This window comes from Oncorhynchus mykiss, chromosome 11, assembly GCF_013265735.2.
Source record: "Oncorhynchus mykiss isolate Arlee chromosome 11, USDA_OmykA_1.1, whole genome shotgun sequence".
Classification (NCBI taxonomy): domain Eukaryota; kingdom Metazoa; phylum Chordata; class Actinopteri; order Salmoniformes; family Salmonidae; genus Oncorhynchus; species Oncorhynchus mykiss.
In genome coordinates, this window is record NC_048575.1 from 28,180,465 (window position 1) to 28,199,275 (window position 18,811).

Sequence of the window (18,811 nt, forward strand, 5' to 3'; positions counted from 1 at the left end):
CAGAAGTTCAGTGAGGATCTCTGAATGATCCAATGTTGACCTAAATGACTAATGATGATAAATACAATCCACCTGTGTGTAATCAAGTCTCCGTATAAATGCACCTGCACTGTGATAGTCTCAGAGGTCCGTTAAAAGTGCAGAGAGCATCATGAAGAACAAGGAACACACCAGGCAGGTCCGAGATACTGTTGTGAAGAAGTTTAAAGCCGGATTTGGATACAAAAAGATTTCCCAAGCTTTAAACATCCCAAGGAGCACTGTGCAAGCGATAATATTGAAATGGAAGGAGTATCAGACCACTGCAAATCTACCAAGACCTGGCCGTCCCTCTAAACTTTCAGCTCATACAAGGAGAAGACTGATCAGAGATGCAGCCAAGAGGCCCATGATCACTCTGGATGAACTGCAGAGATCTACAGCTGAGGTGGGAGACTCTGTCCATAGGACAACAATCAGTCGTATATTGCACAAATCTGGCCTTTTTGGAAGAGTGGCAAGAAGAAAGCCATTTCTTAAAGATATCCATAAAAAGTGTTGTTTAAAGTTTGCCACAAGCCACCTGGGAGACACACCAAACATGTGGAAGAAGGTGCTCTGGTCAGATGAAACCAAAATTGAACTTTTTGGCAACAATGCAAAACGTTATGTTTGGCGTAAAAGCAACACAGCTCATCACCCTGAACACACCATCCCCACTGTCAAACATGGTGGTGGCAGCATCATGGTTTGGGCCTGCTTGTCTTCAGCAGGGACAGGGAAGATGGTTAAAATTGATGGGAAGATGGATGGAGCCAAATACAGGACCATTCTGGAAGAAAACCTGATGGAGTCTGCAAAAGACCTGAGACTGGCACGGAGATTTGTCTTCCAACAAGACAATGATCCAAAACATAAAGCAAAATCTACAATGGAATGGTTAAAAAATAAACATATCCAGGTGTTAGAATGGCCAAGTCAAAGTCCAGACCTGAATCCAATCGAGAATCTGTGGAAAGAACTGAAAACTGCTGTTCACAAATGCTCTCCATCCAACCACACTGAGCTCAAGCTGTTTTGCAAGGAGGAATGGGAAAAAATTTCAGTCTCTCGATGTGCAAAACTGATAGAGACATACCCCAAGCGACTTACAGCTGTAATCGCAGCAAAAGGTGGCGCTACAAAGTATTAACTTAAGGGGGCTGAATAATTTTGCACGCCCAATTTTTCAGTTTTTGATTTGTTAAAAAAGTTTGAAATATCCAATAAATGTCGTTCCACTTCATGATTGTGTCCCACTTGTTGTTGATTCTTCACAAAACAAATACAGTTTTATATCTTTATGTTTGAAGCCTGAAATGTGGCAAAAGGTCGCAAAGTTCAAGGGGACCGAATACTTTCGCAAGGCACTGTATGTCTGCTGCAGAGAGACAAGGAGTCATGAGGAAACGAGCTTTGATCTGTCATGGAAATATAAGTTCTGAAAACAAATTGGCTCTCTATTTTTTTTTAAAGATTGAGAACAAGCTTCAGGACCAAAAATATTGGAGTTTTGGCTCCGGCACAGTCGGCTAGCGCTACCAATTTTATAAATCGATATACAAAAATAATATTGCGACATGTAACTATCGTTTTTTTCTTTTCTTCTTCCCATCACTAATTGATAGGTTGCCAATTGTGACGCAGACATGCACTATTCAGTTAGTATGATACGATATAGGGCCACCCTGCCTTCTTTTCTCATATAGCTCTCACACATATGGGACGGGATATGTTATTGGGTGAGTTCTGCTCGCTTTTAGAGAGCCAAGCTATGCTGGAAAATGCAATGTGAAAATAAAAATATCTGAAAGCCCAGCACGGTACAGCACGGTAGACCAGTGCGAGAGGCCTTACTAATATAGGGCCTCTGTGTGTGTATTCTAATAGTTGTTAATATAGGGTTAGAATGGGGGCAGAAGTAGAGAGGAAGGACAATCAATGTTTGGACAGGAGCCAGCCAGGAACCTCCCATTCGTCTTCAGAGCTGGTCAAATGGTGTGTGCGCGCGTACGTGCGCGTACGGAAAGTATTAAGTGTTAAAGTATTAATTTCAGGCCCTTGAGTTTCTATTTTCTTTTTTTTAGGTTACAGCCTTATTCTAAAATCGATTATATGTTGTTTTTTCCCTCATCTCATTATGGGGTATTGTGTATAAATTGAAGGCAAAAATAGTGTTTAGAGATTTTTGATAATTTATTAAAAATACAAATATGAAATATCACATTTTACAGTTGAAGTCAGAAGTTTACATGCACTTAGGTTGGAGTCATTAGAACTCGTTTTTCAACCACTCCACAAATTTACTGTCAACAAACTATAGTTTTGTCAAGTCGGTTAGGACATCTACTTTGTGCCTGACACAAGTAATTTTTCCAACAATTGTTCACAGTCAGATTATTTGACTTATAATTCACTGTATCACAATTCCAGTGGGTCAGAAGTTTACATTCACTAAGTTAACTGTGCCTTTAAACAGCTTGGAAAATTCCAGAAAATGATGTCATGGCTTTAGAAGCTTCTGATAGGCTAGTTAACATAATTTGAGTCAATTGTAGGTGTACCTGTGGATGTATTTCAAGGCCTACCTTTAAACTCAGTGCCTCTTTGCTTGACATCATGGGAAAATCAAAAGAAATCAGCCAAAAAAATGCAGACCTCCACAAGTCTGGTTCTTCCTTGGGAGCAATTTCCAAATGCCTGAAGGTACCACGTTCATCTGTACAACCAATAGTACACAAGTATTAACACCATGGGACCACGCAGCCATCGTACCGCTCAGGAATGAGGCGAGTTCTGTCTCCTAGAGATGAATGTACTTTGGTGCGAAAAGTGCAAATCAATCCCAGAACAACAGCAAAGGACCTTGTGAAGATGCTTGAGGAAACGGGTACAAAAGTATCTATATCCACAGTAAAACGAGTCCTATATCAACATAACCTGAAAGGCCGCTCAGCAAGGAAGAAGCCACTGCTCCACAACCGCCATAAACAAGCCAGACTACGGTTTGCAACTGCACATGGGGACAAAGATCATACTTTTTGGAGAAATGGCCTCTGGTTTGATGAAAATGAAATAGAACTGTTTGGCCATAATGACCATCGTTATGTTTGGGGGGAAAAGGGGGAGGCTTGGAAGCTTGAAGAACACCATCCCAACGGTGAAGCACGGGGGTGGCAGCATCATGTTGTGGGGGTGCTTTGCTGCAAGAGGGACTGGTGCACTTAACTAAATAGATGGCATCATGAGGTAGAAAATTAGGTCGATATATTGAAGCAACATCTCAAGACATCAGTCAGTAAGTTGAAGCTTGGTCGCAAATGGACAATGACCCCAAGCATACTTCCAAAGTTCTGGTAAAATGGCTCAAGGACAACAAAGTCAAGGTGTTGGAGTGGCCATCACAAAGCCCTGACCTCAATCCTATAGAACATTTGTGGCCAGAACTGAAAAAGCGTGTGCGAGCAAGGGGGCCTACAAACCTGACACAGTTTCACCAGCACTGTCAGGAGGAATGGGCCAAAATTCACCCAACTTATTGTGGGAAGCTTGTGGAAGGCTACCCGAAACATTTGACCCATTTGAGTTCTTCCCCAAATACTCTGCAGATCTTCTCAAGCTCTGTCAGTTTGGATGGGGAGCGTCACTGCACAGCTATTTTCAGGTCTCCTCTAGAGATGTTCGATCAGGTTCAAGTCCGGGCTCTGGCTGGACCACTCTAGGACATTCAGAAACTTGTCCCGAAGCCACTCCTGCGTTGTCTTGTCTGTGTGCTTAGGGTCATTGTCCTGTTGGAAGGTGAATTTTTCACCCCAGTCTGAGGTCCAGAGAGCTCTGGAGTCGGGCTGGGCGATATGGCCAAAATATTATATCACTGTATTTAAAAAAATAATTAGACTATTTTATGTTTTTTTTAAATAAGTTCTAAATTTGCTTTTATAAGTAGTGCATGCCCCTAGGGTGGCAACACATATACATTCTAAGTGATTTCAATGGTTCTTTCTCCATCTGATTGTTTTATACTGTACAATAAAACTTAAACTCCAAAAAATTCACAATTTTCATCAATTTCTGCATTTGAGATCATTTCCACACTGCCACGTAGGGCTGTACGATGTGGGCAAGCAATCTGGGCCATATTTTTAACCAAATGTTGCAATTTGACTTAACCCAAGTGTTTTGCTCTAAATCTTAACTGTTGGATCATGGAAATAGAATGTATATTGTAATTCTATAGTTAGAATATAATAGTGGCCACTTTTAATACAGTGTTGTTTGACATAAGAACAAATGAAAATGCCATGGAGGAGTTATTCTGACAGGGTAGGAGCTAAAGTGTTGATAGGTGTTTCATACATTGAATGTTTACTCTTAGCTACTTCATGTAGCTAATGTATTCTTGCTTTGCGTATTCCTCTTTGATTTAGAAGATACTGTTGCACAAACAACATGCTGATTTAGGTCTATACCATCACTGGTATTATCAGGCTGTATAAGCTAATTACGCTTGCTCTTACTCAGTACATGTATTTGCTAGCTAGTGATTAGCATTAGTGGCTAACAAGATTTAGGAACAGCTTGATAAGAAAAGACAAACTATCTGTTTGCAGATGTAAGAAACACAAGCTAATAGTGTAATTATACAATGCTAGTAAATGTATATTAAGAAGCAAAGTGACAACTGCATTGTTGTCATTAACATTGTTGCATATACTGCATTGACCATGCAGGCTGAACACAAGTGTCTCGTGGTCGAGGAACAACATGCACTCCTTGAGTGACGGGAGCAGGGACTAGGTCTGTGTGGAAAGCGGTATGGCGAGAGAGAGCGGAGAGGGATGACTCAAGTAACAAAGTAAACTGTAAAAATGTACGCTACACACTGCGTATCACATTTAACAAACCAAACATTAAAATACCGTTATAGAAGGTAAAGTAAAAACCCAAACCGGTCCGTGCATCAATACCGGTATATCGCAAAAACAGTATACCGCCCAGCCCTACTCTGGATCAGGTTTTCATCAAGGATCTCTCTGTACTTTGCTCCGTTCATCTTTACCTCAATCCCGACTAATCTCCCAGTCCCTACCGCTGAAAAGCATCCCCACAGCATGATTCTGCCACCACCATTCTTCACCGTAGGGATGGTGCCAGGTTTCCTCCAGATGTGACGCTTGGCATTCAGTCCAATCTTGGTTTCATCATACCAGAGAATCTCATGGTCTGAGAGTCTTTCGGTGCCTTTTGGCAAACACCAAGCGGGATTTCATGTGCCTTTTACTAAGGAGTGGCTTCCATCTGGCCACTGCCATAAATGCCAGATTGGTGGAGTTCTGCAGAGATGGTTGTCCTTCTGGATGGTTCTCCCATCTCCACAGAAGAACTCTAGAGCTCTGTCAGAGTGAGCATCGGGTTCTTGGTCACCTCCCTGACCAAGGCCCTTCTCCCCCTGATTGCTCAGTTTGGCCGGGCGGCCAACTTCAAATCAAACTTTATTGGTCACATACACATGGTTAGCAGATGTTAATGTGAGTGTAGTCAAATGCTTGTGCTTTTAGTTCCGGCGCTGCAGTAATATCTAACAAGTAATCTAACAAATCAAAAAAATGAATTACTGCATAGTTTCCTAAGAATGTGAAGCGAGGTGACCATCTCTGTCGGCATCATCTTGCTATAACTTAGAGTCTTGGTGGTTCCAAACTTCTTCCATTTAAGAACGATGCAGCCCACTGTGTTCTTGGGGACCTTCAATGCTGCAGACATTTTTGTACCCTTCTCCAGATCTGTGCCTTGACACAATCCTGTCTCGGCGCTCTACGGACAATTCCTTCAACCTCATGGCTTGGTTTTTTGCTATGGCATGCACTGTCAACTGTGAGATCTTTATATAGACAGGTGTGTGCCTTTTCTTAATCATGTCCAATCAATTGAATTTACCACAAGTTGTCTCCAATCAAGTTCTAGAAACATCTCAAGGATGATCAATGGAAATAGGATGCATCAGAGCTCAATTTCGAGTCTCATAGCAAAGGGTCTGAATACTTATGTAAATAAGGTATTTCTATTTTTTATAAATTAGCTAAACTTTCCAAAAACCTGTTTTTGCTTTGTCATTGTGGGGTATTGTGTGTAGATTGCTGAGGAATTTGTTTAATTTTATCAATTTTAGAATAAGGTTGTAACGTAACAAAATGTGGAAAATGTCCAGGGCTCTGAGTACATTCTGAAGGCACTGTATATCATACCAAGTTTTCTTTTCTTCTTTATTTTATATACACAGGGCTAAACATGTAGGCTATGTCCTGTAGTACGATTCCAAATGGTGATGATTGAATGATTGACTACATTTGAACTACATTGTGCCACCATGTGAGGCAGCATGACTGCCCAGTACTTTCCAGTTGGATGGGATGAACAACTTTCTTTGTACGACCCATAAGCCAAGGCTTGGCCTACCCTAGCCCTCTCCACACAAAGTTAACAAACTGACTTTCAAGGTGTTTTTAGATGCGAGTCTATTTCATGAAGCACCCTGCCTTGGCAACACTGGTGACATCACTGCCGTCCTCTAATTAAGAAATAAGCCCCGAGGGGGTGTGGTATATGGCCAATATTATAAACTGGGTGGTGTACCCCCGCACATCGACTCTGTACCGGTACCCCCTGTATATCAATTCAAATGTATTTATATAGCCCTTCTTAAATCAGCTATACAGAAACCCAGCCTAAAACCCCAAACAGCAAGCAATGCAGGTGTAGAAGCATGGTGGCTAGGAAAAACAAACCTAGAAAGGCCGAAACCTAGAGAGGAACCAGGCTATGAGGGGTGGCCAGTCCTCTTCTGGCTGTGCCGGGTGGAGATTATAACAGAACATGGCCAAGATGTTCAAATTTTCATAAATGACCAGCATGGTCAAATAATAGTAATCACAGTGGTTGTCGAGGGTGCAACAGGTCAGCACGGGCCAGGTGAACTGGAGACAGCAAAGAGTCATCATGCCAGGTAGACTCAACCCACTCAAGTGACGCACCCCTCCTAGGGACGGCATGGAAGAGCACCAGTAGGCCAGTGACTCAGCCCCTGTAATAGGGTTATAGGCAGAGAATCCCAGTGGAGAGAGGGGAACCGGCCAGGCAGAGACAGCAAGGGCGGTTCGTTGCTCCAGTGCCTTTCCGTTCACCTTCACACTCCTGGGACAGATTACACTCAATCATAGGACCTACTGAAGAGATGAGTCTTCAATAAAGACTTAAAGGTTGAGACCGAGTCTGCGTCTCTCACATGGGTAGGCAGACCATTCCATAAAAATGGAGCTCTATAGGAGAAAGCCCTGCCTCCAGCTGTTTGCTTAGAAATTCTAGGGACAATTAGGAGACCTGCGTCTTGTGACCGTAGCGTACGTGTAGGTATGTACGGCAGGACCAAATCAGAGAGATAGATAGGAGCAAGCCCATGTAATGCTTTGTAGGTTAGCAGTAAAACCTTGAAATCAACCCTTGCCTTAACTGGAAGCCAGTGTAGAGAGGCTAGCACTGGAGTAATATATGATAAAAAATAAATTGGTTCTAGTCAGGATTCTAGCAGCTGTATTTAGCACTAACTGAAGTTTATTCAGTGCTTTATCCGGGTAGCCGGAAAGTAGAGCATTGCAGTAGTCTAACCTAGAAGTGACAAAAGCATGGATACATTTTTCTGCGTCATTTCTGGACAGAAAATTTCAGATTTTTGCAATGTTACGTAGATGGAAAAAAGCTGTCCTTGAAACAGTCTTGATATGTTCGTCAAAAGAGAGATCAGGGTCCAGAGTAACGTCGAGGTCCTTCACAGTTTTATTTGAGACGACTGTACAACCATCAAGATTAATTAATTGATCTCTTTGTTTCTTGGGACCTAGAACAAGCATCTCTGTTTTGTCCGAGTTTAAAAGTAGAACGTTTGCAGCCATCCACTTCCTTATGTCTGAAACACAGGCTTCCAGTGAGGGCAATTTTGGGGCTTCACCATGTTTCATCAAAATGTACAGCTGTGTATATAGCCTCGTTTGTTATTTTTCTGCTGCTGTTTAATTATTTGTTAGAAAATAAAACAATGTTTTACTTATTGTTGATTATAGGCTTGTAAGTAAGCATTTCACTGTTGTATTCGGCGCATGTGACAAATAAACATTTGATTTGAATATACCATGGCTAAGGGCTGTTCTTATGCATGACACAACGCAGAGTGCCTGGATACAGACCTTAGCCATGGTATATTGGCCATATACCACAAACCCCAGAGATGCCTTATTGCTATTATAAACTGGTTACCAATGTATTTAGAGCAGTAAAAATTCATATTTTGTCATAACCGTGGTATACGGTCTGATATACCACGGCTGTCAGCCAATCAGCATTCAGTGCTCCAACCACCCAGTTTGTAATTGAGGTATAATACCAAGGCGTGGAGGGGTGTAATTTTCCTGTCCTACCCGGAATGGAGACAGCAGGTTTTCATGTGGTCGAGGTTAATTTTGGGATTCAGTAGTACGGTGCAGCTGTATGTGATTTTACAAAAATACACCTTGCTCTTTGTTTTTGTCTCCAAGTTTAAGACTTTAGCATGACAGGTGAGGGAAGGGAACTTGGACCACCTGCTGATCGGACTAAGGTCGGACCAAGTTATTTTTTAATAGCCAGAGATTGTGTGCCAAATGGCACCCCATTCCCTATATTGTACACTTATTTTGACCAGGGGCTAGGTATAGGGTTCCATTTGGGATGCAGTCAGAGATGGTGAACCTAACAGTTAACCAATATACATTTGTGAGTAAAATGGAACTGAAGTGAAAATGATTTCAGGAGCTTTTAGATTAATTTGATCTATAAAACAAAAGGCAACCTGTTTCCTCTGTCACCTCCATCTAAAGGAACATAATATTTTGAATCCATCGCCATTCCCCTGCCCTGCAGCTGAGTTGATGTTGAGTTTATTAAGTAGCAGAACGAGAGGCATAGCCACGTAGTATGTAGATAGAATGCCATTATGAATAACATACACACACACACACAAAGCCTCAGCGTAGGCTAATGACATTCAACACCCCCAGGAAAACACACTTGCTCTTTATCTCCCTCTATATCAGGGCCTATATAAACAGCCTGTTTGAGGTGGAAAGCTTGATTCACAAATGTAATAATTTACATTGCAAGGTGGTTACTGGTTACAGCCCTGGCCTGGACGGTGATGGCGGAGGGAGGGAGAGGCTAATGTAAATGCCAGCCCCAGCCTTATGGAGGGAATATGAACCTGATAGCTGCATGGGAGGGGTGGGAGGAAAAACAGAATGGGAGTTTGAAATGAAGGTTTATTTGAACATCTTGGTACATAAAATGTCATGTCATAGAATATATAAACCACCAGTAGCATAACCTTTTACCTCCTTTTGCACATACTGTAGCAACCTTATGTCACTAACCAATAGCAAAATACACACAGCAGTAGTTTAGTGTGTGAAAATTAGATTAGCTACTTGGGTAGTAGCTATCAGAAGAATGCTCCGGTCATCCTACAAAGCCTGTGGTGTTATTTGGAAAGGATTGTGGTTTAGGAACTGACCCCTTTCACTGCTCCTCAGCACAATGTCTTACACACACACACACACACACACACACAGAGAGTCTCATGGGCCTGTCTGCCGGGGCCAAAGCCTGTTAGCTCCAATTCATACTGTGTGAGTTGATAATGAGGAGTGTCGGTCAGTTGACTTAAAGCCTCACGGCCCTGGGACTGGCTCTCTCTCTCTCCTTCTTTCTTTCTCTCTTCCTTCCTCGCTCTTTTTTTCCCTCTCTTTCTCTCTCTCTCTGTGGAAGGAACATGCATATTACTCTGCGTTTTTCAAGCACTTTCTGTTATTATTTATTAAAACTAGAGGTCGACCGGTTATGATTTTTCAACGCCGATACCGATTATTGGAGGACCAAAAAAGTCGATTCCGATTAATTGCCCGATTTTTTTTATTTATTTATTTGTGATAATGACAATTACATCAATACTGAATTGAACACTTATTTTAACTTAATAGAATACATCAATAAAATCAATTTAGCCTCAAGTAAATAATGAAACATGTTAAATTTGGTTTAAATAATGCAAAAACAAAGTGTTGGAGAAGAAATTAAAAGTGTAATATGTGCTATGTAAGAAAGCTAACGTTTCAGTTCCTTGCTCAGAACATGAGAACATATGAAAGCTGGTGGTTCCTTTAAACATGAGACTTCAATATTCCAAGGTAAGAGGTTTTAGGTTGTAGTTATAGTATTTATAGGACTATTTCTCTCTCTACCATTTGTATTTCATATACCTTTTGTCTATTGGATGTTCTTATAGGCACTTTAGTATTGCCAGTGTAACAGTAAAGCATCCGTTCCTCTAGTTAGCGCGCGCTAACTACAGTGCCTTGCGAAAGTATTCGGCCCCCTTGAACTTTGCGACCTTTTGCCACATTTCATGCTTCAAACATAAAGATATAAAACTGTATTTTTTTGTGAAGAATCAACAACAAGTGGGACACAATCATGAAGTGGAACGACATTTATTGGATATTTCAAACTTTTTTAACAAATCAAAAACTGAAAAATTGGGCGTGCAAAATTATTCAGCCCCCTTAAGTTAATACTTTGTAGCGCCACCTTTTGCTGCGATTACAGCTGTAAGTCGCTTGAGGTATGTCTCTATCAGTTTTGCACATCGAGAGACTGACAGTTTTTCCCATTCCTCCTTGCAAAACAGCTCGAGCTCAGTAAGGTTGGATGGAGAGCATTTGTGAACAGCAGTTTTCAGTTCTTTCCACAGATTCTCGATCAGATTCAGGTCTGGACTTTGACTTGGCCATTCTAACACCTGGATATGTTTATTTTTGAACCATTCCATTGTAGATTTTGCTTTATGTTTTGGATCATTGTCTTGTTGGAAGACAAATCTCCGTCCCAGTCTCAGGTCTTTTGCAGACTCCATCAGGTTTTCTTCCAGAATGGTCCTGTATTTGGCTCCATCCATCTTCCCATCAATTTTAACCATCTTCCCTGTCCCTGCTGAAGAAAAGCAGGCCCAAACCATGATGCTGCCACCACCATGTTTGACAGTGGGGATGGTGTGTTCAGCTGTGTTGCTTTTACGCCAAACATAACGTTTTGCATTGTTGCCAAAAAGTTCAATTTTGGTTTCATCTGACCAGAGCACCTTCTTCCACATGTTTGGTGTGTCTCCCAGGTAGCTTGTGGCAAACTTTAAACAACACTTTTTATGGATATCTTTAAGAAATGGCTTTCTTCTTGCCACTCTTCCATAAAGGCCAGATTTGTGCAATATATGACTGATTGTTGTCCTATGGACAGAGTCTCCCACCTCAGCTGTAGATCTCTGCAGTTCATCCAGAGTGATCATGGGCCTCTTGGCTGCATCTCTGATCAGTCTTCTCCTTGTATGAGCTGAAAGTTTAGAGGGACGGCCAGGTCTTGCTAGATTTGCAGTGGTCTGATACTCCTTCCATTTCAATATTATCGCTTGCACAGTACTCCTTGGGATGTTTAAAGCTTGGGAAATCTTTTTGTATCCAAATCCGGCTTTAAACTTCTTCACAACAGTATCTCGGACCTGCCTGGTGTGTTCCTTGTTCTTCATGATGCTCTCTGCGCTTTTAACGGACCTCTGAGACTATCACAGTGCAGGTGCATTTATACGGAGACTTGATTACACACAGGTGGATTGTATTTATCATCATTAGTCATTTAGGTCAACATTGGATCATTCAGAGATCCTCACTGAACTTCTGGAGAGAGTTTGCTGCACTGAAAGTAAAGGGGCTGAATAATTTTGCACGCCCAATTTTTCAGTTTTTGAAAAGTTTGAAAAATCCAATAAATGTTGTTCCACTTGTTGTTGATTCTTCACAAACAAATACAGTTTTATATCTTTATGTTTGAAGCCTGAAATGTGGCAAAAGGTCGCAAAGTTCAAGGGGGCCGAATACTTTCGCAAGGCACTGTAGCTAGCCATTTCACTTTGGTTACACCAGCCTCATCTCGGGAGTTGATAGGCTTGAAGTCATAAACAGCGCAATGCTTGACGCACAACGAAGAGCTGCTGGCAAAACGCACCAAAGTGCTGTTTGAATGTTTACACGCCAGCTTCTGCCTACCACCGCTCAGTCAGATACTTGTATGCTTGTATGCTCAGTCAGATTATATGCAATGCAGGACACGCTAGATAATATCTAGTGAAATCATCAACCATGTGTAGTTAACTAGTGATTATGATTGTTTTTTTTATATAAGAGAAGTTTAATGCTAGCTAGCAACTTAAATGGGTTACTGCATTCGCGTAACAGTCTCCTTGTAGAGTGCAACGAGAGAGAGGCAGTTAACCCACCGTTCCCAGGCCGTCATTGAAAATGTGTTCTTAACTCACTTACCTAGTTAAATAAAGGTGTAAAAAAAATTCTAATTGGCGCCCTAAAATTTCCCGATTTCCGATTGTTATGAAAACTTGAAATTGGCCCTAATTAATCGGGCATTACGATTAATCGGTCGACCTCTAATTAAAACACACTGTTTTGCAATGAAGGTGTACAGTAGCCTCAACAGCACTCTGTAGCACTATGGTGTAGCTGGAGGACAGCTAGCTTCCGTCTAAATGCAGCTAGCTAGTTTAGCCCCTGCTCAAACAGAGGGATGCTATGTTAGCTATGACTATCCAACACAACACTAGAACTCTTCTAAGTCAATGTAAGCTTTTGGTTTTACAAATATATTGCCAGCAGGGCCCACCGGTGTAAGTGCTAAACTGCTTACTAACTGTACACTGTAATGTTACTGAATGATTGTAGTGAGATTACTAATGCTTTAGTTCTATTAGCTATGTTGACTGACGTTACTTTAGCTAATATGGGGACATCGACGTAGGCTTTGTGTAGTGGTTATGATATAGTTTGGCTTGGATTATTTTTTTTGCCTGGTTACATACAGCTGATGTGTTGTGCATTGAAGTCCACAAGTGAAGGGGAAAGGTGAGAGAAGGAGAGTGCATAGATGCTAGAAGGAATACAACGTGGCTGCTCTGAAAGGGAACTGTGTTTACTCGTGATCGGGGGTGTATTCATTCCACCGATTCTGTTGAAAAATAGACGCAAACGAAATGGGAATAAACATACAATGGACAAACAGTTGTTTGCAACTGTTGGACTAATGATTACACCCCAGATCAGCAAGATGCAAGGTGGTATTGAATGTGTCAGTGTCTGTCACCTCAAATTTGTATCTCGACCTGTGTGCACCTACGTTGTTAACTTTCATTAATAGGCTAGGTTGTAGCAACCTCATGATGTGTTTAGGGGAAATTTGAGGAACATGTAATAGCCTAAACCGATCGCGGTTACATTGAACTGGGTGAATGGAAAATGAATGACAGTCATCCAATATGCTTGAATAGAAATAAGTTCGGGAGTCAACTTGTGCAATACTTCAGGAGATAAAGAACATTGTGTTCTTTATTTCTCCTGTCACATTATTATGTAGCTTACGGCAGTCCCCAGTCATGTGGTGTGTTTACAAGCACACAACGACGAGAGACCGAAGCCTTGTGAGTCATGCAGCATGCACCAGGTGATCTAGGTGATCTACAGTATGGAATTCGCAACTAAATGTTTGCCAGCTAGATATCTTACAGTGATTAAGTTAACTGTCTTAAAATGTGCTAAATTCTCTGCAGTTGTGCAATTGGTTTGCTAATTTAGTAGTTAAACTAAAAAAAAGAAACGTCCTCTCACTGTCAACTGCGTTTATTTTCAGCAAACTTAACATGTGTAAATATTTGTATGAACCAGATTCAACAACTGAGACATAAACTGAACAAGTCCCACAGACATGTGACTAACATAAATGGAATAAGGTGTCCCTGAACTAAGGGGGGGTCAAATTCAAAAGTAACAGTCAGTATCTGGTATGGCCACCATCTGCATTAAGTACTGCAGTGCCTCTCCTCCTCATGGACTGCACCAGATTTGCCAGTTACTGCTGTGAGATGTTACCTCACTCTCCCACCAAGGCACCTGCTAGTTCCCGGACATTTCTGGGGGGAATGGCCCTAGTCCTCACCCTCCGATCCAACAGGTCCCAAACATGTTCAATGGGATTGAGATCCGGGCTCTTCACTGGCCATGGCAGAACACTGACATTCCTGTCTTGCAGGAAATCACGCACAGAACAAGCAGTATGGCTGGTGGCATTGTCATGCTGGGGGGTCATGTCAGGATGAGCCTGCAGGAAGGGTACCACATGTGGGAGGAGGATGTCTTCCCTGTAACGCACAGCGTTGAGATTGCCTGCATTGATAACAAGCTCAGTCCGATGATGCTGTGACTCACCGCCCCAGACCATGACGGACCCTCCCCCTTCAAATCGATCCCGCTCCAGAGTACAGGCCTCGGTGTAACGCTCGTTCCTTCGACAATAAACGCGAATCCGACCATCACCCCTTGTGAGACAAAACCGCAACTCATCAGTGAAGAGCACTTTTTGCCAGTCCTGTCTGGTCAAGCGACGGTGGGTTTGTGCCCATAGGCGACGTTGTTGCCGGTGATGTCTGGTGAGGACCTGCCTTACAACAGATCTACATGCCCTCAGTCCAGCCTCTCTCAGCCTATGGCGGACAGTCCGAGCACTGATGGGGAGATTGTGCGTTCCTGGTGTAACCGGGCAGTTGTTGTTGCCATCCTGTACCTGTCCCGCAGGTGTGGTGTTCCGACGTACTGATCCTGTGCAGGTGATCAAGTGGTCTGCCACTGCGAGGACGATCAGCTGTCTGTCCTGTCTCCCAGTAGCTCTGTCTTAGTCATCTCACAGTATAGACATTGCAATTTATTGCCCTGGCCACATCTGCAGTCCTCATGCCTCCTTGCGGCATGCCTAAGGCACGTTCACGCAGATGAACAGGGTCCTTTCTGTTGGTGTTTTTCAGAGTCAGTAGAAAGGGCCCTAGTGTCCTAAGTTTTCATAACTGTGACCTTAATTGCTTACTGTCTGTGAGCTGTTATTGTCTTAACGACCGTTCCACAGGTGCTTGTTCATTAATTGTTTATGGTTCATTGAACAAGCATGGGAAACAATGTTTAAACCCTTTGTAATGAATATCTATGAAGTTATTTGGATTTTTAGGAATTATCTTTGAAAGACAGGGTCCTGAAAAAGTGACTTTTTTTTGTTGTTTTTTTGCAGAGTTTATTAAGCTAAGTGGTTAGCTAGCTTCTTCCAATATCAAGCATTTGCTTGGTAACCGCAGATAATCCCCTGCTGGATCAAGGGCCTTGCTGGCTAATATTAGTTTTTTGTGTGTGCAGCAAACTGAGTAACATGTTTGAGTTACTTTTGTAGTTTAGGTCAGAAACTGTACAAAATGTTCTCAATGCGTCAGCATTCTCTATGAGGATTCTAGTTATTGGCTTGTTAGCTTTTTATTATCATTCTGATGTGACGTTTTTTGGCTTGGAATGTTAGGCTTTTTTTTAACCCCTTTTTCTACCCAATTTAGTGGTATCCAATTGGTAGTTAGTCTTGTCTCGCCGCTGCAACTCCCGTACGGACTTGAGAGGCGAATGTCGAGAGCCGTGCGTCCTCCAAACCACGACCCAACCAAGCCGCACTGCTTCTTGACACAGAAGCCAGCCACACCAATGTGTCGGAGGATACACCGTACACCTGGCGACTGTGTCAGCGTGCATGCGCCCGGCCCGCCAAAGGAGTCGCTAGAGCGCGATGGGACAAGGACATCCCTCCTGGCCAAACCCTCCCCTAACCCGGACGACGCTGGGCCAATTGTGCGTCCTCCCATGGGTCTCCCGGTCGCGGCCGGCTGCGACAGACTGGACTCGTACCAGAATCTCTCGTGTCACAGCTAGCACTATAATGTAGTGTCTTAGACCACTGCGCCACTCGGGAGGCCCTGAAAATGTGTTATTTTTTAAAATAAATACCTGCAGTCAGCTTGTGCACTAGGTAATAGATACAGCAGATTGTGGTCATAATTTTGCCCGTTAGATAATTGTTCATTATAAAGTTTACCAGTACTATTTTCCCAAAATAGAGGTTTGAACCAGCTACATGTGTTTGTTTACAAAGAAGCAAACATGCAAAATGGGAGCTTCGTGAGGTGAGTCACTCCTGCAGTGCAATTTAAGTGCGGTGAAATTATGAAATTTACAACAGTTTGCCACATATATATCATCTATTAAGTTAACTATCTAAATAAGTTCTCTCCAGCTGGAGTTTTGCTAATGTTAACTAAGTGGCCAATGTTAGTTTGCAAGATCAAGCTTCTTGGTAATAGCAGCAGAGACAATCCCCTCATGAATTAAGCTGCCTATTATTTGTTTTGTGCGTGCTGCAAACTGCTTTTTGAGATACTTTATGAGCTGGGTTAATGTAATGTTTGTATACGCTCGTTAGCATTTACGTAGCATCCACTTTGAGAATTCCTTAGTACTTGTTAGAATTTTGTTAGCATTCTTGTAAGTGATGTTTTTAGGGATTTTGTTTCCCCGCAAAAGATTGTGTGCACTACCGGTAATAGTATAACCCTGGATGGCAGAGGCACGGTATGGAAATAGGTATACTGCCCAATCCTAAACCGTAGTCTTGGACTAAGAAGCATTTTTAATTGATATTCTCCATAGATCTTCCTTTTGAATCCAGGACAAGGCTCAATCTGTATCTGGGAAACTGTCCCTGTATGTTTAGTGTTCCTTTCTTATATACTGTGCGTATGTTGCATATGGATTGACTTAAGCATATTTCTTTATGTGTTTGAAACCGAGGCATCATTCCCTTTTGTAGGCCCGCGGACCAATAAAAAGTGTATGGATGTGGGTACACAAACCCACGAGCCACTGCGGCCCCTCATGAGTTGAATTGTTTTGTGGCCCACATCAAACTTGCCCATCCCTGATCTAGAGCCATTTTTCTATAAATATGTACTGAAAACACTGTTCTCTGTGTGTGTGTGTGTGTGTGTGTGTGTGTGTGTGTGTGTGTTACCGTTACTCTGAAACAATGGAGGTGTCAGGGTGAATTATCTCTCTTCTCTGGCTGAGTGCTTAGAGATGTACCCAGAGTTTTGCTGAGTTGCAGGTGAATGAGTTGTTTTTCTTCTTTTCCTTCCCTTGTCTTTTTCCCCCTCCCTTTCTTTTGCTTTTCACTCTTGAGGTTCTCTAACAAGGTTGTTGGAAGAGGATAAGGTGTGTTAACTGAATAATTTACACAGTAGAATGCTCTTGATTTATTTAATATACAGCCTGACCGAGTGGCCAGGGGTCCCCAACCACCCACCTGGCTGGTAGCCTGGTGTGTTGAACGTTTCGTTTCTTTGTCTAATGTTGGGGCAGAGCAGCAGGCGCTTGGCCGCGCGTCACCACAATCTGTGTGTCTAATGGATGCCTTAAAAATACTATCAGAAATAATGTGATTTTACAGTAGTATATTTAGTTAATTCAGCCTATATGTACTGTTTGTGTTCCAGGGGCCCGTGGAGAGGTTCAGGGAGAGGAGCAGACCTCTGGTACCGACCCTGGAAGAGAGGAGGGACCACCTCATAGAGAGAAGGGGCCACAACAGAAGGAAGACGGAACAATGCCATTGGTAATACATTTTTTTTAAACATTTTTCATTTATGCTGTGTGTTTGAGATAGGGCTGGGCAATATAACACACAAATACAGTGGGGCAAAAAAGTTGTCAGACACCAATTGTGCAAGTTCTCCCACTTAAAAAGATGAGAGGCCTGTAATTTTCATCATAGGTACACTTCAACTATGACAGACAAAAGGAGAAAAAAAATCCAGAAAATCACAGTGTAGGATTTTTTTATGAATTTATTTGCAAATTATGGTGGAAAATAAGTATTTGGTCAATAACAGAAGTTTATCTCAATGCTTTGTTATATACCCTTTGTTGGCAATGACAGAGGTCAAACGTTTTCTGTAAGTCTTCACAAGGTTTTCACACACTGTTGCTGGTATGTTGGTCGATTCCTCCATGCAGATCTCCTCTAGAGCAGTGATGTTTTGGGGCTGTTGCTGCGCAACACGGACTTTCAACTCCCTCCAAAGATGTTCTATGGGGTTGAGATCTGGAGACTGGCTAGGCCACTCCAGGACCTTGAAATGCTTCTTACAAAGCCACTCCTTTGTTGCCCGGGCGGTGTGTTTGGGATCATTCTCATGCTGAAAGACCCAGCCACGTTTCATCTTCAATGCCCTTGCTGATGGAAGGAGTTTTTCACTCAAAATCTCACGATACATGGCCTCATTCATTCTTTCCTTTACACGGATCAGTCGTCCTGGTCCCTTTGCAGAAAAACAGCCCCAAAGCATGATGTTTCCACCCCCATGCTTCACAGTAGGTATGGTGTTCTTTGGATGCAACTCAGCATTCTTTGTCCTCCAAACACAACGAGTTGAGTTTTTACCAAAAACTTCTATTTTTGTTTCATCTGACCATAGGACATTCTTCCAATCTTCTTCTGGATCATCCAAATGCTCTCTAGCAAACTTCAGACAGGCCTGGACATGTACTGGCTTAAGCAGGGGGACACGTCTGGCACTGCAGGATTTGACTCCCTGGCGGCGTAGTGTGTTACTAATGGTAGTCTTTGTTACTTTGGTCCCAGCTCTCTGCAGGTCATTCACTAGGTCCCCCCGTGCGTTTCTGGGATTTTTGCTCACCGTTCTTGTGATCATTTTGACCCCACGGGGTGAGATCTTGCGTGG

The 18,811-nt window shown here is 42.4% G+C and overlaps 1 protein-coding gene across 6 annotated transcripts in view; it reads left to right on the forward strand.

Moving 5' to 3' along the window:
- Positions 1 to 18,811, forward strand: part of LOC110535556 (zinc finger protein 438) — a 117,365-nt gene that overhangs the window by 48,343 nt on the left and 50,211 nt on the right. For all 6 annotated transcript variants that reach the window (XR_005034610.1, XM_036935286.1, XM_021620623.2 and 3 more), the window contains exon 2: positions 17,564 to 17,682. The gene's annotated coding sequence lies outside the window, so the exon portion shown is untranslated. The remainder of the gene's footprint in view (positions 1 to 17,563; positions 17,683 to 18,811) is intronic.